The sequence below is a fragment of the Eretmochelys imbricata genome, chromosome 3 (genome assembly GCF_965152235.1).
Source record: "Eretmochelys imbricata isolate rEreImb1 chromosome 3, rEreImb1.hap1, whole genome shotgun sequence".
In the NCBI taxonomy this organism is placed as follows: domain Eukaryota; kingdom Metazoa; phylum Chordata; order Testudines; family Cheloniidae; genus Eretmochelys; species Eretmochelys imbricata.
The window spans coordinates 190,419,658-190,446,145 of NC_135574.1; the positions used below are offsets into that span (position 1 = coordinate 190,419,658).

The window sequence follows — 26,488 nt, forward strand, 5'->3', positions numbered from 1 at the left end:
CTCATGCTCAAATAAATTGGTTAGTCTCTAAGGTGCCACAAGTACTCCTTTTCTTTTTGCGAATACAGACTAACACGGCTGTTACTCTGAAACCATAGATTTAACTGTTTTTAGTGGCAATAATTTTTACAACCCAATCCAAATATTCTGTTACTAGCAAATTTGGCAAGCATTAAAAACACCTTGCAGAAGATCCAAACGTATTAACTTAGTAGCCAGATGAAGCAGAGAGGTGTAAACCACACTCGCAGGGAAGCTCCCTACACCTCAGAGGGATTTTCTCCAAGAGACAGTAGGCTGAGATCTCTCCCTTGAGATTGTTGTTGGGGGAAAACAGCTTTAAAATACACGGGAGGCACCAGAGAACCTCACTGGAAGAGACTATTGAAGAGATGTGCTTAATCAGCACACCCTCTGGCTACACTGGTCATACCCCCTCTCGTCAGTGACGCTCACTTTTAGGTCCTACTTGTCTCCAGTGCCCTCTCCCCACACCTCAGCAGATGGAAGCTGGCAGGTACTTTGCCAAAGAGCATTTTCCATCAGAGTCTATGGTGACTGAAGTCAGGATATACCAGTGGCCGAATCTGGCCCTGGTACTTCCTGCAGCATGGAAGTGTATATTTTCCTATTGAACAAAAGACTTTTTCCATGTGGATATTGGGGTAGGAGAGATAATCAATGGAGTTACACCAGGGATGAATATGGCCCATTAGCTTGGAAAACTCATCTGTGGTGAAAAACAAAGTTCTGGCTGTCATCAGGGTGGGAGAATAGATATATACCATTCCTAAAAGCTCAGGCTCTGGGCACATGGCACATGCGCATAACCCTCAGAGAAATACAATACGGACCATCGTTCAAAGAAGAAATAGAGAATTGGTGTTAGGCATGGGTTAAGATTTTACAGATGGGGAAGAATAAAATTAAAATAAGGACTTTTTAAGCATCTAATATAGATTGTAGAGGGCCCCATCTTTTACCAGGATAAGCATTTTGTTATAGGAAAAATACAATCTACTATAATTCTTTAATGGGGTCAACAAGCATGTGGACAAGGGAGATGCAGTGGATATAGCATACTTAGATTTTCAGAAAGCCTTTGACAAGGTCCCTCACCAAAGGCTCTTAAGCAACCTAAGCTGTCATGGGATAAGAGGGAAGGTCCTCTCATAGATTGGTAACTGGTTAAAAGATAGGAAACAAAGGGTAGAAATAAATGGTCTGTTTTCAGAATGGAGAGAGGTAAACAGTGGTGTCCCCCAGGGGTTTGAACTGGGGCCAGTCCCATTCAACATATTTGTAAAGGATCTGGAAAAGGGGGTAAACAGTGAGGCAGCAAAATTTGCAGATGATACAAAACTACTCAAAAAGAAAAGGAGTACTTGTGGCACCTTAGAGACTAACAAATTTATTTGAGCATAATCTCTCGTGAGCTACAGCTCACTTGTAGCTCACGAGAGCTTATGCTCAAATAAATTTGTTAGTCTCTAAGGTGCCACAAGTACTCCTTTTCTTTTTGTGAATACAGACTAACACGGCTGCTACTCTGAAAACTACTCAAGATAGTTAAGTTCCAAGCAGACTGCAAAGAGCTACAAAAGGATCTCATAAAACTGGGTGACTGGGCAACAAAATGGTAAATGAAATTCAGCATTGAAAAATGCAAAGTAATGCACATTGGTTACAATCCCAACTATACATATAAAATGATAGGGTTTAAATTAGCTGTTACCACTCAAGAAAGAGATCTTGGAGTCATTGTGGATAGTTCTCTGAAAACATCCACTCAATGTACAGCGGCAATCAAAAAAGCAAACAGAATGTTGGGAATCATTAAGAAAGGGATTAGATAATAAGACAGAAAATATCATATTGCCTCTACATAAATCCATGGTACACTCACATCTTGAATACTGCATGCAGATGTGGTTGTCCCATCCCAAAAAAAAGATATATTGGAATTGGAAAAGGTTCAGAAAAGGGCAACAAAAATTATTAGGGGTATGGAACGGCTTCCATATAAGGAGAGTTTAACAAGACTGGACTTTCCAGATTTGAAAAGAGACAACTAAGGGGGATATAATAGAGGTCTATAAATGATGACAGTGTGGAGAAAGTAAATAAGGAAGTGTTATTTACTCCTTCTCAAAACACAAGAACTAGGGGTCACCAAATGAAATTAATAGGTAGCGGGTTTAAAACAAACAAAAGGAAGTATTTTTTCGCACAACGCATAGTCAACCTGTGGAACTCCTTGCCAGAGGATGTTGTGAAGGCCAAGATTATAACAGGGTTAAAAAAAAGAACTAGATAATTTCATGGAGGATAGGTCCATCAATGGCTATTGACAAGGATGGGCAGACATGGTGTCCCTAGCCTCTGTTTGCCAGAAGCTGGGAATGGGTGACAGGGGATGGATCACTTGATGATTATCTGTACTGTTCAAGTTGATATCACCTTACTCCACGCGCAGCTCCATTTATTCCAACAGGACAATTTGAAGATGAAGACACTACTCAGTGAGAGTAAGGGGATCAGAATCCACACCGCACATCTTGTATTGGGCCACTTGAGTGCTGCTGGCACTCAGTAAAGAATAGTTCTTGTGCACCTAGGAGAGATTTCTCCTCCTGGTTCCCTGCCACCCGCACTACCTTTTTACCTTAAAAATATACTGACAAAGAACATGAAGGCCTCATTCCCCCCTCCAGTTATGCTAGCAAAGAGAGCCCACATCTACAGAACTCAGTTGGAGGATGAAGAGAGAGTGCCACCTCCTTCCACTGGTTCACAGAAGCCTCTCCTTGGCTTCCTCCAAGGGTTCCAAGCACTGTTCCCTCTAAGCTGTGTGTGTGTGTGATTGCACACAGATCCTAAACCCCGCGCACACGGCGAAATATCACACACACAAATTTGCACAGAAGAAATTTTTTGCACACACAGCCTGTCAAACATTAGAGGGAACCTCTTAAGGAGCTGCACTGCACAGGGAGCACAGAGCATTGGGGTGTCCAGTGAAAGTACAGAGGCAAAGGTCCACAGGTATCTCTGGAATCTGCAGCTTGGGCAGGGCTGAACCTCTGCTATATGCCTGGATCGGGAGAATCCCAGAAAGGGAAGTTTACAAGGGAGGATTAGCCCTAATTACAAACAGCCATGGTAAGAAAAGTTAAGAGAGAAAACCCTGTAATTGTATCTCTCATAACACCAGGTCACCTCTATCTGATATATCTTTAGCTGTCTCCAGGTCCACAGACAGCAATTGCGGGCCACAGGTCCAGGGCCATCCCTAGGGGGATACGGGGCTCATGGCGGAAGTGACGAATTCATCACTTCCAGGACTGACCGTGCTGGCCAATCGTGCCTAGGAGCCCTGTGGCCCACCTAGGTGATTAAGGGCCCGGGGCTCCCAGCCACTGCTGCTGCAGTACATGTCCCTTTTTAACCACCCGGGCCCCTAGGCAATTGCCCGCCCGCCCCCCCACCCCAACCGCTGGCGGGCCTGGCTGTCTCTGTCATACTACAGGCGGTGTATATTCTGTACCAAAAGAAGACAAAGTGTATCAGTGTCCCCTGCAGCAGTAGGTTTATGCTTTTTTGCCTCCTTTTGACATTTCATTCATTCTCTACCCCTTCATGTCTCACAGCATATCCAACCCAGGTTGATGCCTCCCAGGCTCCTCCCACACAACCACACACAAGCATCCCCACGCAGGACATACACACACAATCCAAACACCTGGTACACCCCCTACACACAGCTCATTCACAGTGCTCCCCAAACTGCACATTTTCCATTCACAACCCTCCTCAGACACTCACACACCACTCACACCTGGAAGCCCCCTCACACACATTGTTTATTCACAACCCCCCACACACACACACACACACACACACTTCCTGCAGATACCTGGATGGATTGTAACCTGCCATCCCATAGGCCCTAGGCAGGGGAAGCCAGGGCTGTCCTAGGGTCAGAGAAGTCTTTACTCCCCTCCCCATATCACTGCCCATTGCTGGATCCTCTGTGAGCCAACACTGAGAGACAGCCTGCTTTCCATCCAAAAGCACAGACTGCATGATGACAGTGCAAGGCCCCATCCAAAAACCAGGCTTGGAACAAATGTCTTACCTGTATTCTGTACCCCCACCTCCTACCCCATCCTGGGAACTGCCCTGGTAAACAGGGGTAGTCCACTGACTTCGGAGGAACTTCACCCACTTAGTGCAGGGCTGAAGCTGACAGTCTTGTTTGGCATTTAAGATGTAAAAGGTCACCAATGTAATATGTAGAAAAAGAGTATAAGGCTAATACTCTGTGCAGTGACTTTCTGGCTGCCTATATGGAAACTGGGGAGCTGTCCTCCCTCATAGACAATACTTTCCCGGGGTAACACTGCTGTCTGGGAATATCCTTGTGATACACTAGACAATCAGATCAGAGACAAATGAGAAATCCCTGGCCCCCAGTGAAGTCAATAACTTCACCAGGGCCAGCATTTCATCTAAAGTGAATTCTTCAGGTTACTAATTATTAATAATTATTATTATTAATTTGCATGGCAGTAGTACTTAGAAGCCCCAGTCAAGGATCAGGGCCCCATTGAGCTAGACACTGCATGTGCAGATAAGAAAATGACAGTTCCTATACCTGAAAGCTTACTATCATTGTTATTCCTATAAACCTTATAATATGGACTGCCACGATAAACAGGCAACCCCTTCAACATACCATTTCTCCACGCCCCAAGTTTAAGAGTAGTGAACATTTCTAAAATAAAAGAAGTACTAGTGGCACCTTAGAGACTAACCAATTTATTTGAGCATAAGCTTTCGTGAGCTACAGCTCACTTCATCGGACCTGTAGCTCACGAAAGCTTATGCTCAAATAAATTGGATCGTCTCTAAGGTGCCACTAGTACTCCTTTTCTTTTTGCGAATACAGACTAACATGGCTGCTACTCTGATTTCTAAAATAGATGGCTTAGTTTTAATTCCACCATTTGCCTGTCTACTGCTGCATCTATAGCTATTGAAAAATGACAGCATTACATCTGTGGTTCTTTCATGGTGCCCAACATTATTTTAGTAATAATATAATAAATCAATAACAACATTAATACTGAGAATTCGCCCTTCATAGCACCCTAAATCCAAGTGCCTCAAAGTGCTTTACAAATGTTCTTTAATTAAGACTCAAAATAGCCATGTCAGATAGGTAAGAAGATGTAAAAAAAGAGACACAGAGACATTAAGTGATTTACCCAAGATCACACAGTGACTCAGTGGCAGAGTCGGGATTAGAACACAGAATTCTTAACTCCTAGTCCCCCACAACAAACCCTGACCTTGCTTCTACTGGATTCAACAGCAAAACTCCCATTGACTTCGATGGTGCAAAGCACGAGAGCCCGCACCATCCCAAATTTTCCTAAAAGAGAGTATGAAATGGTAATTTTTCAACAAGCATTTTTTTCTGCTGTTGCTTACATTGGGCCTGATTCTCCACTGCCTTGCACCTTAGCTAGTCCATTTACATATGAGGAAAACAGTGGTGTAATCTTACTGATTTGTTAGGAATCTTACATCCACCTCGTACAGGTGAAATGACTGCACAAGAGGTGAATCAGGCTTGAGGAACAAAGCAGTGGAGAATTAGGCCCATCAGAATAAGCCCGAAAAACAGTTATCACTTTGGCTGTTTAAAAACAATCTTATACTTCTTGTTTGGGATGTGTCCTGGTATTGTATGTGTTTCAGTACAGAATGCAAAAGGTACTTCAGCCATCATTTTACCTGAATGATTTCTCTGAAAATACACCATATGGGAAGGGAGGGGGGGGGGAGAGAAAGAAAGACAACTGTATATATGGTGTGCTTGAAATTGCCATCAGATTCACCTAGTTTCTTTTCTTATGTCCTTGGCAATCCAGTTAAGATTTGACAGCGTTTAAAGATGACAGTGCTTGAGGTAATGGGACAATGCCATAACAGGATTACAGGAAATGTGAAAGAAAGGACATACGTATGTAATGTCATTTAGGTAATGTAATCTATGAACACTTTTTGCTTTGTTTTTTGCTGACAAAGAAGTCAGTATCACTTATACAATTCCTTTTAAACTATGTTATGGCCACAAATAGTTTACTTCTGCACATGAAAGACACCCTAAATATACTGTTACAAATATTTTGTCAAACTTTCTAGCTGTATCTTAAAGGAGGGAATTAAAATAGAACTAGAGCATCAAGTAAAGAACAGTTACCTTGAAAGAAAGAAATACAAAATGATACGAACCCAGGAAGGGATGTTAGAAAGGGAGGGCAGCTGAATTAAAAGAAGCCTCAAATACATTTCCAATGTAACTACAGTATTTATCTCATTAATTTCTACCATATTATTTCTTCTCCAAAGCTCAATGCACCCTCTTTACATCAGTATTCCTTTTTAGTAGCATCACAGCTGCCCCTGTCCGCCGCTAAAACAGCTTCCTCATTGTCCCACACCAGAAGTTTTGTTGTGTGCCAAGTGACTGACCACAAACAAAAGCTTGTTTGACCAACACTTGTTCCAAAACAAAACACCGGCTATAGGAGGAAGTACTGCAAAGGAGGCTGAATTGATGTTCTGACAATTTCAAATCCAAACAGAGGAGCGTTCTCCTCTGGAACTTGCATTCTTGCCAAACAATGGTGTCTGATCTCCCTATTCACTGCATGCTTTGTACCCCACCACAAAAAAAATTCTCTTAAAATCATGTTTATTATCTAGTCCAATAAGTGGAATAGATGCTGTTAAATAGAGCTAGTAACAATTCAGTGTGTGGTATCTGCATTGTTTCGGGTCTTGACTGCAGACAGTCAGCATTGTTTATTTGGTGGTGAACACCATTCCCCCAAATTCTAATCTAATTGCATAGAACTGGAGAGCTCACAGGGCCAAATTTTGCTCTCAGTTACAGATGTCAGTGAAGTTACTCCAGATTTACTGGGAAGCATTTGGCCTACTATGTATATAGAGGGGAGGGAGTAGTTTCAAAACAGGGTTCATGTTACTTCAAAATGGAAACCTTTGTGGATTCAAAAAATAAACACATTTCCCAGAAGTATCAAAACTGAAGCAAAGAGGTTAGTTCCTATCAATGTAAAAAGCAGAAGCCTTTGCTGGATTCAGAAATAGCTTGTTGGGCTAAACTGATTGGTAGGTAATATGGTGGTTGATTAATTCTGTCCTAACCGGTTGTTGTTACTACTGTACAAGATGGAAGATTAATAAGGACAATTCAGGGGACAACTGAGAGAATACCACGAACCAAAAAGCCCTAAAAATATAATTGATAAAAGATAGGCCAGTATCTTCCTTTCTGAATAAAATGTTTTTTTTTTAACCTTTCCAGCTTTCTCTCAAATAGCTCCTTTTCCTGTACCTGACAGAAGTAACTGATAGGAAAAAGAAGAGTCTTTACCGTGTTTATGTGTCTGTGTGTGTGAGAGAGAGATATTAGCATGTTAAGTTACTGATTAGAAGAAACACCCTCCTTTAGACAGCCGGTACACACCCTTGATAAGTACAGTTGAAAACCAGTCACATATTCCAGCTAATGTATATTGTATGTGAGCCTGACAATCTTACCCGTTAATAAACAGACATTTAAATTTTCATTACTTTCAGTAATGTGACATCTGCAATGTTTAGGCAACGCACTTAACAATAGCCTGTGTTTTAAAAGGGTAGCCACCAGCATTGCATATTGCCAGAGATGACAAGATAGTTTAATAGTGACAGAATGTATCAGACAATCCCACAGAAAGTGTCGTTTTTAAAAAATTCCAAAGCAACAGGAATGATCACATTGATTTTTTCCACCCTTTGGTAAACAGGTCAGTTACACCAAAATAATTTTTCGAAGCACAGAAAACCAAGATTTTATGGAAAGTGCAACACATCATCTGTATATGGATCCTGCTCCAGTGACTGTAGAGGTCTAATAGGCATTCAGCAGAGCAAAAGCTAAATGTATTGGAGTCAGACTGCTTTCAGCGACCGTATTAACGGGATCTGAAGTCTGTGCTGTCTAATTATTCACAGCAAAAATGAAGGGCTAATTTCCCTATACAGTACAATAATCTGGTTTCCTAGTTGCTAGACAAAGTAACTCTGGCTTACTTTCAAACAAGAATTGCTTGTCTCTTATTCAAAGAAAATGAATATGCTGTTTTCTTCTATGTGCTCATTGTGGGCTTTCCATTGACTTCAATGTGAGCAAGACTGGGCCCTAAATTTATCAAAGTATTTACATATTCACTTTTAGGAGTTTCTAGTGGAACCTACTTGTAATAAACTTGGGTATACTTGAATTCCTTATGAAATGAACATACTTAGCACTTACACAGCACTTCACACAATTAACTAATCAATCCTCCCAAAGCCACCTGCGGTGAAGTAAATGTTAGGGTCCCCATTTTACAGACGGGGAAAATGAGACCTGGAATTAGTGGCGGAACCAGCCTTCGAACTGAGGAGTTCTTGGCTCCCAGGCTTCCTCCCAACCCACCAGACCAGAAAACATGACTTCACTGGGAGAGGCTTCCATTGTGATTAGAGGACAATTTTCAAAACTTGATTTAACGTTTCATTGCCAGTGCTGCAAATGGTATTTAATATACCATATAGTGTCAAAAATCCTAGGAGGGTCTGCATAAGAGTGGAGCAAACTTTCCCTCACAGTAATAAACCATGCTTATAAAACACATTTGTGTCCCTCACACACACACACACCACATGCGGGGACCCTGGTCACGGAAAGCAGTGCATAGTTAGGCCCTCAGTGTCAAAATGGCAGCAGGCTAGAGCTGCCCCGGTCCTGAAGCCCAAACCAGTTCAAAGACAGGTGCGGTTTGTATATTTCTCTGTAGAAATAAGAAATAAGAAATTACTCAGTAGGATCTGAGTAATTTATTGTTTTGGTTCAGGGCAAGCTGCAAAATAGAGATCTGGATTTCAACCCCGCTGAAGTTCAGTGCTGTTTTAGGTCCAGGGAACTATTCTAAAGATAGAGGCATTTTGTAAAATCCACATCCCTCAGTGTAGAAGAAAGGATTTTTCTCTGGATTCTGGTAACCCCCAGCCTTGCTGTCCTCTAGTTTTCAAGCTGGCTAATTACAAGATCTTTCCAACAGATAGAGCATTCAGAGCTTCACAAATGGCTAAGATACAGGCTAGAGAGATACCGAAATCAATCGAGCTATGACAATTTACACCAGCTGAGGATCTGCCCCATTATGCCTGATCCAGTGAGGCTGTGAACACTTGTCATTCCTATTCACTTCAGCAGGAGCTGCAGGTGCAGGTTTCAGGATCAGACCTGTAGCATTACAACTGGCTGTACAGGAACAAGTGTAAGCAATGTGTAAACTCCTTGTGCCACCATAATCCTACATTTTAAGGTAGCCATGTACCCTGCCTCCCCTCACACTCTTTTCTAAAGCTGAGCTCTTAAAGGACCCTGATGCTGGTGATTGATGCTCCAGTTTTATAGTCACAACTTTTTTAATTTGGCACTTTCTATAGAGATGTGGTACCCTGCTTTACTTCATACTCACAGACCGACAGGCCAACTCCTCAGTTACTGCAGATGGTTAAAGAGACAATAACTGCAAGAGATGGCATGCTGGCCCAAACCTGTAAACTCCAGCTAGAAGGCACACAGTCCCCACATTCAGCCAACACAACCAGACATGGGCTGTAAACTGAGTACATTTTGGTTCTACATCCACCAGACCCCTCAAAAACACAAGGGATTGTAGTATTTGAAAATTACCATTGGGAATTATTGTTTGTTGCCATAAGTCAGACAGCAGATCCCATTCCCGTTCCCACTTGCAGCACAGTCAAGAGAAGGTGTGCAGCTATTTCTGTCAGTTATGCTCTTTTTGGCATCCCAAAATTTCTTGAAAGTCAATCCTAATAATTTGCATCTCTACAGAGTCTCTAAAAGCTCTGTACAAATGATAGTTAAACCCCACAACATCCCTGAGAGTTATGGATATGTAGGAATTACTTTACCCACTGATGAAATGCAGCCACCTCTAGAGTGGAACATAGCAGGAGTTCAATGGTGCTAAGCAGCAATCCACATTTTAGGGAAGAATTAGGTAGTTTTGGGTCAAATAATGTATCCAATTGAAATTGCATGAAAAATGGCAAGATAACAGGGTTAACTCGTCTGCCCAACCTATACATGTTATTATTATGATGTATTATTATGTAATATATAATAGCATTTAGGAGCCCCTACCAGGAACCAGGACCCCATTATGCTAGCCGCTGTACAAACACAGAACAAAAAGACCGTCCTTGCTAATTACCATAAATTGTCAGAACCTTGATTTTATATCTTATCTGAAAGATGGCATTTCCAGTAGCAGCACATTGCTGGGGCACTGGGGCAGAACTGACTCAAAGGAGAACGCCATCTTACTGACTCACCATCGCCACTTCTTCCATGGATCTCCCTTTCCAGTACTGAGCCAGCCGACTGTTATTTAGTTTGTGACAGCTGATGGGAACCCCAGCACTGGGTGTAGGGTTGCCAACTTTCACTGGACGAATTCCTGGAGGTTTCATCACATGACAATCTTTAATTAAAGATTAATGTTTAATTCCTGGAGACTCCAGAACAATCCTGGAGGGTTGGCAAGCCTAACGGGGTGGCATGACATAAACAGCCCACTCCTTTTGAACTCACTGTATATAAATGAATCCCACTCAGTGGGCCATCTCCTCAAGACAGCAGGCAGTTCTGTGCTATTTAGAATAAAGTTTGTTGGAGCTATGGCCAATGAACCTGAAATCTAGGATACCACTCTCAGAGGGCAAAACTGAGGTAATTGCAATACATATTTAAATTACATTTTCAAAAATATTAAATATTGATATTGTACTAGAAGGAAATTCTGGAGAAGTCCTACATGTGTATATAATGGGATCTATCCTTCTCTGGGCAAAAAGAGTCTTCATCAGAAATTAGGGCATTGGCTTGTTGGAACAGATACTCAGAAAGCACATGAACTGCTCTCAGGGCAATACATAAAAAAAATGAGTGTGACTCCAGACTTCATAAGGAAAATCCTGGATCTCTAGCTCTCTGATTTTACACTGTCCTGCTAAAACACTAAATTTAGATTAGAAATCTTGAGTACTTTTATCAGTTTCAAGCCATATAGTGATGTGTGTAACCTGAAATACAAATACTATGAAAACATTAAAAGAGCTAGGACTAAGCCCCTTGTGCCATCTCCTCAATACACATTTTGGAAAGAAATAAATGAATCTGAAAGTTGCTGTACAGGATATTCACATGCTGTTTTATTCTTGTTGAAGTTGTTATGGCATGGACAGGCACAACACTCAAGAGGAAGACTTAAACACGCAGAAAAATTTGGAAAACATTCATTTTAGGGTAAATTTTGATGCTCTGTTATCTTCCTCTTTGCATATTTATCTGGTTTTGATGGCTTGGAAAACAGGATCTTTATCCTTAGCAACTTATAGGCTTCTGCTGCTATTCCACATCCAAAGCCAAAGGTCTGGTGCCGGTCTCATACCAGGATAAATTAGGAGCAACTTTACTGCAGTCAATTGGCTTACACTGGAATAAAACATATGAGATGAGAATCAGCCTCACTGAGCCAGATTCTGCTCTCAGTAACATAGCTGTAAATGTGGACTAACTCAGTGGACTGCAGTGAAGTTACTCTGGTTTTACTCTGTTGTAACTGCAAGCAGAGTCTAGACCATACCCCTCTGTGACATGACAATTAGTTGCTGTGGTAACATTTCTGATGCCACAGACAGCATCTTCATTTGAAGTGAGGAATAAACACCTGGATCAAAGCTTCGCTTAAGATAAAAAAAAAGATCCTGAAGCCTTGAGTCAGGCAAAGCTTGCACTGCGTCTTATTCTTCTCCCATTTACATTTGTGTAAATCAGAAGAAACTCAGCTGCAGTCAGTGGAGTCATGCTGGTGCTAAGATGCTGTAAAGGAAGAAAATCAGGGACAACAGGAGTTTTGCCTGAGAAAGGGTTTCCGGATCAGGCCTGCTGTAAATATTCCTAATGAGAGAGGGCCAGATCATCCTCTCCTGTGGAAAATCCCACAGAACGGGCCTCAGGGGGAGAAAATCACACACACCCCAACACACGCAATCCTATGAGGGAGGAGGGGATTGAAAAGGGGACTCTCCAAACCTGGTGGATCCATGTGAGGCCAGGGCTGTGTGTGGACCTTTTGCTTCTGCACTAGGTCTAGCTCCCTTCCGACTCTCCCCTACCTCCTGGGCTTCCTGGCAGTGTTCAAAAATCACAAGTTAGGGCCAAAAATATTGTGAGATTGGCTTAAAAATCATGAGATTTTTAAAAAATAATTCCTTTTGGAGTCTCCTTATTTGCATTCTGATTTTTAAGCCTTTAGGCTGCTCCTGAGTCAAATTTTCAAGCTTTATTCTGCAACCATGAAGGCTAGAAACTTTTTTTTTTTTAAATGAAGCTGAGATTCTCATGTAATCCCATGACTCCATGTGCTGGGGCTTCAAGCAAAAAAAAAAATCACAAGAATAATGCTAAAATCATTGGAGTTGACAATGCTGGCAAGTGTGTATTAGCTTTTTGGATTGACTTCCACAGGGTCAGAGCGGAGAAGATTTGCATCCTATGTCCCACCCTTAAACTGTCCAGAGTTGACCCCCTCCACAAGCACATACCCAGACAGGACAGAGAGGTTGTTTTAACATCACCTAAGCATATCCTCGTTTTGAAAAGACATAGTAATATTCTGTTTTGGGGCCTGATCCAAAGCCCTGATCCAAAAAGCTTCCAATCGGAAGACTCCCACTGACTGCATTTGGTTTTGGATCGAGCCTTTGCTGAGCAATTTACATGATGTCAGATCTCAGGATAACAAGACAACAATGAATGGTGGGACCAGGTTGAAATTGTAACATACAATAAAACGCTTCCAACACCATGAAGAAACATGCCTACCAGAAACCCTGGAAATCTGACAGCTTCGTGTGTTGTAATAATGCAATTCAGAAGACTATCAGAATTGTATAAATATTTGTACAGACACTTATCACTGTAACAATCAGATACTAAGTCCCTCTAAATCAGCTGATTTGTTTAAAGTCATTGCCTCAGTTTGTGGAAGCCTGCTAAATGAAATTATGCAAACCCAACGTAATGATTTATACAGTGTAACATAAAGTCTGTGTTTATGTAAATAGACTAAGTCCTCTAACATCCTTACATTTCTAGGTAGCTGTCAGCAAAATAAAATTAAAATTGGAATCAAATTTCCAAGCCTACTAAAAGAACATGTGCATGAAGTACATCTTAGCCCAGGAATTAATTAATTATTATTAATACAATGAATGCTTGCTAGGAAATGTTTGTACTTTGCAGCTGTAATTAAATATTCTCACTCATGCAGCTCTCAGCTTTCATAAATTAGTATTGTGTTTTATAGCCCAGATTTTTTTTTAAATAAGAAAATACATTCAGATTGAATTTTACATTTTATTTGGGCCTGGGAAGACGGAGAAAGACTTTTTAATATTCATATACATTTTCCTTACGACATAAATCCAAATATTTCTCTGTCTGTGTTGTACACCGTTTTCTAAAAGCAATAAGTCACTTTTGTTCCAGAAGATGACATCTTCAAAGTGCTGTGCAAATACTAAATGCCAGATCCCACCATCCTGACTTATGTTAGGAAGCATCCTGCTCTATTGGTAGCACCGCTGATTTCACTGACGCTATTTGCTACTCAGTGGGCAGACTGTAAACCTCTTGAACAAGCTGCTGAGCAGTTGGTCACACAAGTAGCCTCCACTGAAATGCGTAGGGCTACTCATGTGAGTAAGTGCTCCACAACATGATTAAGGGGGTTTAAAATCTGGCCCAGTGTAAAAGGATTGCCATATCTAGCCCTAACTAATGAAGGGACAGTTTCTGATTCCTTACGTGGGGCATCCCCTTACTCAACAAAGAGTCCCACAAACTTCAGTGAGACTACTCATAGAGTAAGATGCTACCCAGTGTGAGGGAGGGCAACAGAATCTGGCTCTATATTTCAAAACACCTCTGGGAAATAGATAAAATAAAGATATAGTATTTTCACCAGGTTCCCAAGGGAGTGATTGATACAGAAAGCCATTAAGGATGAGATCCTTTCTCTCTTCCATTGAGCAGTCCCATTAAAATCAAAGGGTTGCTCATGAAATAAGGTGCTTCTCAACATGAGGGTACCAGAATCTGGCCCTAAGTAGCAACAAATGAATTCATTGACAGAGCCAGAATCAGAACACCAGGAGTTCCTAGCTCCCAGTCCTATGAAATAACCACTAGACAATGGGGCTCTTCTTCCCACCTGCCTGCTCCCTTCGGAAATTTTTTTGATGTACTCAGATTCAGGGGTTTGTTTTTAATTTTTATTTTTATCAGATGGACACATATGATAATCTCTTTTTGTCATCTGAGTTCATAGTTAATTTAGCTCATATCTCATTTCAGCAAGAATCATCTTAACTTGGGGGATGTATAAAATAATGATGATTGCCCCAGCAGTCAATTGTTCAAATAGTTGAAAATTAAGAATACTGCATAAAAAGTAAATTAAGCAATTTCCTATCCTCCCAGGATCTTCCAAGTCTATCAAACTCCTCATGATTAAGAAGTCAAGTTGCCTCATTACTATAAAGGAAATGTACCTTTGTATCTGCAGGTCCTTTAATGGGACTACAAAAAATTGGGAAATAGATCTTGGCATACTCTGATCACACTGATGAAATAAAGTTTTGACGAACATTCCTGAGTCGACTCATATATTTCTGCATCTATGCTCTAATCTTCCTTTCTTTGATTGCACAAAGCTTTGTGGCCTCCAGTAAGGATGCACAAACCTGATCTGTATAATACCAGTTGTTGATCATGGTCTAGACTGCAATGCTCTTGCTCACAGTAAAGTGAATGGGACCAACTGTGGAGTAAGGTGCTACTCAATGTAAAATCCGGCTCCATGTCAGGTGCCAACTGGTACTCTTATTCATAATCCTGCACCCTTCTCTCAGATTAATAACTAAAATAGTTTTCAGCATGTGACTGATCATTTTTAAATAATCAATGTGCACTGAATATGCAGTGCTCATACCAAAAAGCTATTAGATATTCTGTTAACCTTAGCCATTAAAATAATCCTTCTTCACTGGGATAATGCTTCACAAGCTCCTACAGATCACTAGATCCAGTCCATCTTCTTGATTTGTACATTTGAGAGAGGTTATACTCCTGAGCCCAACAAACTGGGAATTATTCCTAAGCACTGGGAATCCCATAGCTGAGTAACAAGTATCCTGCATTATGGTGATCGTTTGGCAGTGGGTGCGATAACCTAAATTTTTGTTAAGACTTTCATTATAACTCTTCATTTCCAGTGCTTGTAACTTTTTGAAAAATTCTCCTTTGCAACAGAAACTCTCCTTGGTTGGTCTCAGGCCAGAGGTGAAATTCTTATAAAGAATGAGAAAAAAATCAGTATTTTCCAACTGAATGGAGGGGGGGAGGGGCACATTTTCAACAGATTTAGACATTTACTCACTAATTACTCAGAAATGACTGAACAACAACCCTCCACACTTTGCATGTAAATCATCCAGACTGGGTTGCAGGGACTTCGATAGGTTTGAAAGAAACCTAAAAATCAAAATGCTGTAAGGTATTTAAAAAAAAAAAATCCTTCTGCACATGCTTGGTAGGCACCTGCTAAGATTTTTTTTTTTTTTTTAGTAAAGTGCAATGGGGCACCGCACCACTCAGTCAGGTCCATCACAATGCACAGCTTTCCTGCATGGCTAAAAAAGGGGTCGGGAGTTAGTCTACAGGAGTGAGATTGTACAGTCCAATTTCTTTTCCAAAGAAATGAGAAATTTTGGGTGCTTTCATTTTTGAAGAAGTTCTAGCTGATATATTTAAAGGAGCCGAATTTTCTGGGCACCCACTTTCTGAAAATTGGGCCCTTTTAAGATGTCTCAAGTTGAGCCACCCACAAATGCACCAAAAATCATTAGTCATATTTGAAACTGGCTTCAATGCCTCCCTAAATACACACACAGCACAGTCCTCCGAAGTGGGCCTCAAGGAGAGTGGAAGTTTCTTCAGGGGACAGATTAGGCATTCCCACTTCATGAACGGAGCCAGTTGGGGAAATGGGGTAATTCCCACCCTTTCAAAATGTGCAACGCAGCAATGGTCAGAACCAGTTTGTGGTGGGCGGCCCAACCATCCTGGTCCTAATGAAGTAAATAGGAGGGAGTTTTTTGTAGACTTCAATGGGAGCAGGATGGAGACCCACCTGTGAAGCCAGCAGAAACTGGTTCTGCGTGGGTTTGAAGTTCCCACTATGTGCAAGCATAAAAGGAGTGGGGAGGGGGTTGCTTGGAAATATCCATCCCATGCACCAAACTGGTGGTAAACTGGTTGCTGGGGGCTGCAGAGTTTCTCTAGAAGCTGCCACTAGCGCTATGATCTGTACTATAATAAGAGATGCAGGTTTTACTGTAGTTTATGATAATACTGATCCTTGCCACTTTTCCATAGGGATGTTGTAATGACAGATGAGCTGCTGGTTCTTTATGAATCTCACTGTTTTTCTGCTTCGCTTTTGTATAGTTACGTTCAACGCAATAAGGCTTTTAAACATTCTAAAGCTTTTTAAGACAAAAAGAACACATTCCACATTCTGAACCCTTTCTGTTGTTCCAAACCTGGGAGCGGGACAGGGTTGGAAATTTACCTTATGGTATCAAAATAGAAATGAGGAACTGTTTCTTCTGTAGCACAGAGTGATTTCTTAAGGCTGCAGGTAGATGTCAGGTCTTGTCTACACACACACAGTTGTTCCTGACTATGTATTCTGGAACAAGTGTGCCTGGTTCCTATTTAGCTTAATGCAGGGAGCTAAGCAGGAACAAGGCACTCTTGTTTTCTGGAATAAGAGCATCCACACATGCGGTTGGTCAGCAACAGCTATTGCACTTTAAATTTACTTTAATCGCATTAAATTTCAAGTGTAGACAAGCCCTTAGGCACAAGATAGAGTATATACAGTTCACATGGCAAAACTGATTAATAGTGCTGTGGCCTCCAAAATGCAAGCAGCAGACTTCCAGGGAGAGTGTGAGACCCATTGCCCAACAACACATGGGATTAGACGCTGACAACTTTCCAAGCTCTGAGAAATATTCTGATTGCATTCCTTCTATATTCACTAATCCCTGCTGCTCATGGTAACAAGGAATGTGACATCCCTTTTTGTTCTTATGAGGCTTGTCCACACTTGGAGTTAGCCCAGATTCCATCCATGGGTGTAGCCGCACCAGTGCAAACCCCTCATGTAGGCATGGTAAGCCCACAACTTGCGTCAGCAGAGCTTACGTCTGCTTGATAGGCTCCACTGGTTCAAACTTCCTTCCTTTTTTTACATGAGTGGTTTGCACTGGTGCAGGCAGCTATACTGATGGCTGAAATTGGAGCTAATTCCAAGCCTATACAGGGCCATAGGGTCAAATCCTGATTCCTGAACAAAGACAAAGGAAAAGCTCCATGGCCAACTACAGCAGCTTCACGTCACTAGTAGTCCTCACTGCTCCTTCCTCACAGCAGGATGGGGGTGAATCTGTATAGTAACCCCTGTCATAACCACATCATAAGGCAAGGGAGTCCCTCTGAAGTTGTGCTCTGGGGCATGTAGAGGGTACAGATCCTCTCATGCAGGATTCCTACATCTTGCTCAGCTACCAGACAACAGATCACGCTGGTTCCACTATAGTTCAGGACCTCCAATGGATGCACAGGATTCAGCGAGCAGGATTTGCCCTGGAAGACTTGTGATTTGGTAAAGGAAAAAAGCAGCCACACTGGTTTAGAAGAGAAGGTGACGATCATTTGAATATTCTAGACACCCAAATGGAAGAAACATCCCCTGGAACCCACTTTCAAACATAAACATATATATGGCATTTTGTCTCAGAAATGGGATGGAAACATCCCAGCGTCCATCTCCATGTATCACTTCTTTTTCTCCTTGCTTGTGCCACCAGAGCACAAGAACTGGGAAGGGTTCTCCTTGTCCAGAGCCTATATTCCAATGTGCCTGCAGGATGTACAGGCCTTGATTGTTGTTAGAGTTTTAACAGCGTATTCAGAAAGGCCTTAAAGGTGTTATTCAACATCAGATGCAATTGTGCCACAGGCCCAAGGGCTCTTTTCAGTTTAGATTTGACTGGCAGGATTCCCAGGGTACAGCAGAAGTGCCCAGTGAAACTCCAGTCACATCTTTCTGGTGGGAGAAAATGCCCCACCATTTCTAAATTCTAAACAGCTCCTTCCTAAAGAAAACAATCCTGCTCTCTGGAAAGATGAATGGAGGAGCAGCGTGCAGATACATAATCTCCTAAAGTTCCCTGTGACCCTCCTTTTCCTTTCTAAATTACTACTTCATCCTTCCCAGTATTCAGTTACAAAGTAACGCAGGGCACCAATCTGGACACTAGAATGTTACATAAACGGTAACCTGCCTCTGCTTACCCTTATCTATCTTTGTGCTGTGATAACCATCAACCTATGACCTCCTGCTTCTTTTATTTATATTAATATTTTCTTTGAAACTAAACTGTCAGTCAGTTCTCCAGGTCTTAAAATAAAATACAAATAATCCAGCCCTGCTTTCAACAGAAGTTCAGCCTTGGTTGAAGATTATTCCTCCTTCCCCTTTTGTTAATATTTTGCTTGGAATTCAATGTATTCAGAAGCTATGGTACAGCTGTGTGTAATAGCAAAAACAAACAACATTAAAAGAGCAGTTTCTCCAGTCCTTTCCTATCCAAGTCCATTGCTGTAATTCTTGGGCGCTGTACTTCAAACTGAAGCATTTTTCCCTTTCTCTACTGATAATGCATTATTTGAAAATGTTTACACTGAGGATTAATTCTACAGCTAGGCAGTTGGTTCACAGCCCCCACTCTCCTTACACTTACACACACACAAGAGCAAAAGCATATAGCACTTCTTCAAAGTTTCCTTTTCCAGCCTATCCTGCAGGTCCCCAGATGCCTTACACTGATAATACCAACCAGAAGGAATACAGTGCTTTGTTAAGGTTCACAGGTGAAATCCGGAGAAGCAGGTGTCAGCTTGGGGAATCACTCATCAGGTACAGAACCAAGAGGGATTGGTTTCAGCTGGACAAACATTTTATCCACATCAGCTAACGTGAAACTTTCTGCCCTTCTGTGCAGTGCCAGCTCACACACTCACTCCACCCCTTATCTTTCCATCAACGCTCCATAAAGGTGGTTGTTTTTCTCCTGAGGCTGCACCTAGCCTGTACAAACAGCCTCTTCACATAGGCAATGGGTGTAGGCTGGCTCTTTGTGACCAGAGTGCATGGGATCAGGCTATGCAACTGCTTAACTCTCCAGGCCACGGATGTAATGTGTAATTCTACATTAAATGATTCATTCAGGATTGTCTGCTAAGGCACAGACCAGTTACAGAAGTTAGCAAAAACAGCTGAAGCAGTACACCCAAAAAAAGGGTAGTCGCCAAAAACAACCTGAACAATATTTGTACACAGTAAACTCCAAGGAGCCTACCAGACCTACTTGAATCCTTTGTGAAAAGGGCTGTTAGCACCAAGGTCTGGTTCAGATTGTAATTGTTATGGGCAGCAGAGGGCAATAGCCAGGCACCATTGTTTAGGGGAAGCATCAGCAGACAATGCATTTTTCAATAAGGACCTAATCAACTTCAGTGGACTTTGGATCAGGTCCTAAATCCTGACAGTGAAACTGCTGCTGTTGAGTTTCACAACCTTTGTATTTTAGAATCTAATATAGCTCTATAATATAGAATATAATATAGTTTTAGAACATTAGTGGGCAAAATGTTGGGTTTGTTTTTTAAAAAAAATAGGAACCTCTTGAAATTTAATTTTTTGCTCCTTTGATTTTATTATTTATTATTTGTATGGCAGTTATCACCTGGAGAGGCCAGGCCCCTCTGTGTGAGGCTCTGCAGAAACATAACAAAGAGATTGTCTCTGCCTCAGACCACTTACAATCTAAGCATTAGACAAGGTAACAAACCGAAAGGAGTATGGGGAACACAAGATAAAAATGAAATTATTATGAGACTTTGTTCTCAATACCTTTGGCCCGGACCATAGACACAGTTGTCTAGGCTATCTGGAGTGTAATAACCTTTGCTTTAAAACTAAGGTACATATGCTACCCTGCAGTAACCACATTCCCCTGGAATAATACACTGGCAACTTCATACATCTCACTCCCTCCATGTATTATGTTATTGTTATTTAGAGTACTAATGATCAAGTCATACTGATGGCCACACTAGGCATCCGCTAAATTGCCAAGACAGTGTTTAGCACTATGAAGGAATGCCCCCATTTCTCCTTCAGAAACACTTGATATATTTCCATTTTTCTGTCAGCAGATTCAAATAACAATCTGAATGCCAAGATTTATACATGGACACTTCTAAACGTATTTCATTATAGCCTTTGCAAAACTACATTTCAGCCTAAACATTCAATTAATGTAATTAAATTGCTACCTGATGGTATTATCTAATTTAACTTAGGTTCTATAGTATTGAAAAGCATGTGCCTTTTAACATTCCGACTGGCAAGACATGTGCTAAACAGAGCTATAAACATGTTGGCTCAACTGAGCTGTTTAAAAATAAATTAGCGAACTATAAAAATAAACAGTAACATACATATGTATTCAATTATGAACTAACTCTAATTTTTGTTCTGAAATACTCTTTGACCTTAGTCATAAACAAGCACTATTAAAAAAACATAATATCTCAACAGACAGAAGGGCAGGGATTAAATGCTCATTGAGCACAGCAGAATGCAAAATAAGGTATAAGAAGAAAGAAGAAAAGAAAGAAAAGAAAAAAGCCCTTTCTTCATTAAGAGTAGAAAAGTTTACAGAAACCTACATTGACTGCAGTGTTTATGTTGATGAAAGCTGCTTACATTAGAGCATTAGAGCAAAAACAGTTAAAATCCGATGAAGTGCTTTTGCCTTTTCTTTATGTTTAAAGCCACACAAGAGCTAGCAAAAACAAATTTTAATTTGCAGCTGTTTCAACAGCCTGGTTTTGCGACAGAACACAGTATCTATTCTGCAGGGCTATCTGAAGGCCTCTAGCTATCCAGGTAGAAATTCTGCTACTGCCTTGTAAGATTTAGCCCATTATGAAACATATGGTGAAAATGTCTTCCGCATCTCACCAGAGAAGGGGTGCGGAAAACAAACAGGCTGTTAAAACTTAAGAGCACTATACCGGACATATTTTTCACACAAATCCAGTGCTGCTGTGACAAAGGACAGCATACTATGGGATAATTACAATGGATTATTATTATATTAAAGAAAGAAAGAAAGAAAGAAAGAAAGAAAGAAAGAAAGAAAGAAAGAAAGATTTACAAAAGGCATATTTCATATACACAGAGATTTCTGAAGCTTTCACATCATGTGGCCATCCATGTTTATTCACATCTGGTTATGCGCCTAACTGATCAGAACAGATGCACACACATACACATGCATAAACATACATACACACACATACACAAATCACAATAAGCCTGAAATTCTCTAGTGTTATGATGTTTGATGCCCTTTATTTCAAAAACAAAAGTAGTTGAGCAACAGCTATGCAACATGAAGAACCAACCCAAAATACTGATTGTCCGAGGACTGTCTACCAAAAAGTTACGTAAATAAAAAATAGGGGGAAACTCATGTTCATCTACACACAGTCTTAGAATGCAGGAAAACCCTGATCGGCACGAGGAGTTGGAAGAGAGGCTTCATTACACAGTACACAACCCCAGGCCAACTTCTCTACAGTGGTGAGACACGTAGGCCCAGCAGTGCAGTCAATAACTACATAGAATCTGACATTTACACAAACAAGAAGGGCTGCCAGTTGCTGTGAGACAAACATCCATAACACACATTTTTAAAGGAATGCAACTGTAAGGTTATGTAACAGCCAGTAAAGGCGCACATTTCTACAGGACTTCATTTTCACAGCAATGGGATGCTGATAATCATATGTAACTTCTGTGGGCGTTTTATGACGCGCAGAGGAAAGAGAGAAAAAAGGCTGTGTCCAATCTTCCTGCTGCTCACAAAGACTATGCAGTCCAAGTGGTTCGGGAGCAGTCCTTTGAGTTTTCTCATGGCCTTTTCTGTCACATGATTGTCGCGTTCAGCCTGACCCAATTAGCTGTGCTAGGACTTTTCTGTACTGTCCTCAAGGCCATTAATGAATCTGAAAGGATTTTCTCTAATTTATGGTAGAGGTAGGGTATTTTTAACAGACTCAAAGGAAACAAAAGAAAACCAGCATCCGCAGTCACGGAAGGGCGTGTATTAATCTGGTGTGCTAACGTTGTCTTTTCACAGGCTTCCCCAATCTTTTCACTGCAGCCTTTTTTTTTTTTTTATTGTTCATGAAAGGTGCCAGATTGACAGCCCTGGAGACCAAAGTCCTCCATCTACACTGCCCCATGAACATGGCTGAGTCCTGACCCAGAGGGAATGTCTCCTGTGCGGGAAGAGGATCTTTGTTCATTAAAATCCTTTGTCTTTCTGCTCACACTGTGAAGTAATGCCAGCTGGGATGTGGACACCTATTCACTGGGAACTGGACTCTGAGAAGCAGCTCATTTAACTTAGGCCATCCAAAAGGCATCATTGGAAGGTGACAATTTTTCGTCACCACCCTGTTGGTCTAGATTCAAACCATCGGCCTCTAGGAGAAAGGGTCCGTATTCAATCCCGTCCACCGCATTTGTTTCCTATACCAGGAACTCCATAGAGTACCAGAAGCAAACAATATCAAAGAATTGTCCTAGGAACAATTAATGTTTCCAAGAAAGAAAACACCTTAGCAACTTATAGGAATTAGAATGGGGTTTACAAGCACATATACAAGCTTTAGTTACAAGTGGGAGTGGCAGTCGGTTGAAGTAAAGCACATGCTTCTTTAATATTTAGCAAGTCCCTTTTTTACCCTACATATGTCTACTGTTTCCTTAAGCATTTGGTAGATGCATAACTAAAAAAGCAAGGAAAAAGAGAAATAAGACAGACAGGTGTTTCTGTCTGAAAAGTTCGGTAAGTACTCAGAACATGTTCAAACAAAGAGGACGCAACTTAAACCTCTTTGTGCTCTCTTTATCACTCTTTTTTTCATTTCTGAATTCAGTAAGAAGAACATTAACCCTCACAGCAATCCTTACATCAGATGGTATAGGACCTATGTAAGCTCCCACACACGGTGCCTTGGTGAGGACTCATAGTATGGCTACATTGCAATTAAAACCCTGTGGCTGGCCCATGCCAGCTAACTGGGGCTAAGGGGCTGTTTAATTGTAGTGTAGATGTTTGGGCTCAGGCTAGAGCCTTGGCTGTCTAACTGCAGTGTGGACGTACCCACCATGGCTCTGTCACCCTTTCTACCAGACACAGACTAATATGCAAGGTGAACTTTTGTTCTTCGTACCGTGCTTTATGAGAACACTGCTTTACAGGAAATTTGGGTGTGTCTCGAAATACTCATCTTTCTCAGCTTGTGCTCATATGCCCTGTAGCTATCTGACTTGGCTACAGGACCTTCAGGTAAATCAATAATCCAAAGGTGGACGTTAGCTCTGAAGGGCAGTATAGCCAAATATGACGTTACAGCACTGGCCAATCAACTCTGGCTGAATGCAGTCATGTTATCACTGCAGTATGTGCCACTGGCAGAAATTAAGGCACGGTTATGAAAATAAAAACAGTGGAGGGTTAGACGAGTGGTTATCACTGACACCAGCAAGATATTATCCTTTATACCACCTCTTAGCTGTAATTATCAGTGCTCAGTAAAATGGTAACAAGCGAAGCATCAGTGGAAACCATAGCTGATCTCAGAATTTTGATATACGTAATTTATCAACAAGAAGGCCCCTCATATCATGCTCATATTTGAATTTCACATGAGCTGCACGTTTACACATACTACATTCACATCCTGCTATGTACCATGTATGTCAACAATGTCTATTTTGGAACCAGACACATGTTTGAGACCAATGGCAAAATAATATAATCCCATGTACTGCTCCTGTTTAAATACTCTCCTGCAGATATGCATCTGTCTCTCTTTTTCGCTCTTTTTTTCTGATAGCTGATACCAGCGAGAAATGTGAATTAAAAGCACTAGCCAGTTTGAAAACTAATGCCATTTTCTGTGCCTCTCCTCTGTTCTGTTACCAATAAAACACTTAAAGATACTCTTCGTGAAGATATAAAGTGCTATGGGTTACCTGTTAATGTGTTTCAGAATGCTAATATTTTGCTGCAATTCCGATAGTTCTCTTTTTGTTATTTTAAGTTAACAGCACTCTAATCTGGGTTGACATTGAAAGCTTGAAGAGCTGCAATCTACATAAACTACACTATTCATGACAACCACTTCTTTACATGTTACTCCATTTCATGAACACAATCTTCTCTCAGTCAAGCTATGTCCCAAGCCATAATAAGTTGGCAATGCAGAAGCACAGAAGTAGCATGTAAAGTAATGTAAGACATTCGTTTTTTTTTCTGGGCCCTGTGTGTACAATAGGGGCAGGAGGAGGAGAGCAAGCAATGAGTAAGTGACAAAAATCCAGTGTACAAGACACTTTTAACAGCATAGGTCAGAAAACAGCATAGGTCAGCCTAGGTTAGTTCCCATCTAACCGAAGAGGTGAATTAGTAGGGCCAAAGCCACAGTGAGTGTAAATCAGCATAGCTCCATGGAAGCCCAGCTGATTTACACTGGAAGTATTGCCCTGAGTGTCTGCTGTACATCTCCTATTGACTTTGCTCGATGTTGTACAACTGAAATCTGATGCTGCTCTGAATATTTACTGCAAAGTGTTCAGCTGGTCCACAGATCCATACCTCGCAAAAAAAGTCACTTATGTTTTCATCTCTTAAAAATTATGTTGGGCCTGATTCTCCACTCCCTTATATGGATGCAAATCAGGAGTAACTCGACTGAGATCAGTGGAGTCACACCAGGAGTAAAAACGGTCACGTGAAAGGAGAAGGGGGTCCTTTATAAGTAGAACCAATTCATAAAAGAGCCAGTGCAATCTTCTCATCTTCTGTGGAAAGGGACAGGAGCAGAAGCTCTTTGGTCTCCAGCACTAACTGATCAGGGTTCTGCAGAGATTTTAAACCACTTGAAGCATGTTATAGCCTGGTCCATGTAGGAGCATTTCATCCTTTCAGCTTTTCAATTGTGTGCCATCCCAAAGGAAGAAAGCGAGCAGGTTTTACTATCGTACATTGCACCAAGGTTGAGAAAAAAACTTTATCTAATGTAATCATTAACTAAATATAACCTCCCTGGCCCTGCTTTCAGGAGCTACATGCCAGTTACCAGTTGGAATAGGCACAACTAATGGAGGATAAGGGATACTCCACCCCCAACTTTTTGCTGTCTTTTTAATCCACCCCTCGCACCATTTCAGGAGTAATACACTCTTGCTGTGCCAGCCCAGTTGCTTATATGTGGTTGTATCTACATCACTAGGTTGTTTCCCACAAAGGATTTTCCTTAAAAAAAATGAAAAATCAACCAAAGGAGTGAATTCCCATCAACCCTGTGTCACAGGAGAAGTGTTCTGCCCCACAGTGTGAGTGACTTAAGAGGACTAGATTCAGGAGTCTCATTCCCTGGGCTAGGACACAGTAAATACAGAAGGGACATACCCTGTATGCTTATGCATAACTGGTCTGCAGATGAGCCAACCCATCGTTTTGTGATGCTGATAATAGCAACAATGAGCTGCATGGGGATCAAAACTGGTCACAACTCCCTTCTAATGGGTGAGGCTATTGTCTCTAGAAGTGGTGGGGAGGCAGCCAGTTGCATGGGAGATGGCAGACAGCGGTAAAGCTGCTATACTTGCCCCCCATACCTGCTCCTGCTTGTCACCCAGGTGGTTCCCATAGCCCTGAGTCCTCACTTGCCTTCTTCCCTGACCTGCTTGTTCCCAAAGCTTCTTACCCCTCAGGTTGGCCTCTAGCCAGTGGCTGCTCCACCATTCTGTATCCCATGAGACAACTGGCCTGACCCTCATATGTGCCAACCCCCGCAACAGCAACTGGAAAATGAAACACATATTTCTCAGCATGTGCTCACGTATTGGCAATACCCAGCTTTTTGTTGGAACCCACCAGTGCACCCCCAAAGCTCTCAGTTTAAGGAGAAGTGTTGGCTTGGCCTCTCAGGGTAGGTAACTCATGTCAGAGGTAGTATAAGTCCCCATGAGACTCCTTA

General features: G+C 41.4%; 1 protein-coding gene across 5 annotated transcripts in view; it reads right to left on the bottom strand.

Moving 5' to 3' along the window:
* Positions 1-26,488, bottom strand: part of BCL11A (BCL11 transcription factor A) — a 101,622-nt gene that overhangs the window by 32,911 nt on the left and 42,223 nt on the right. The window lies entirely within an intron of this gene.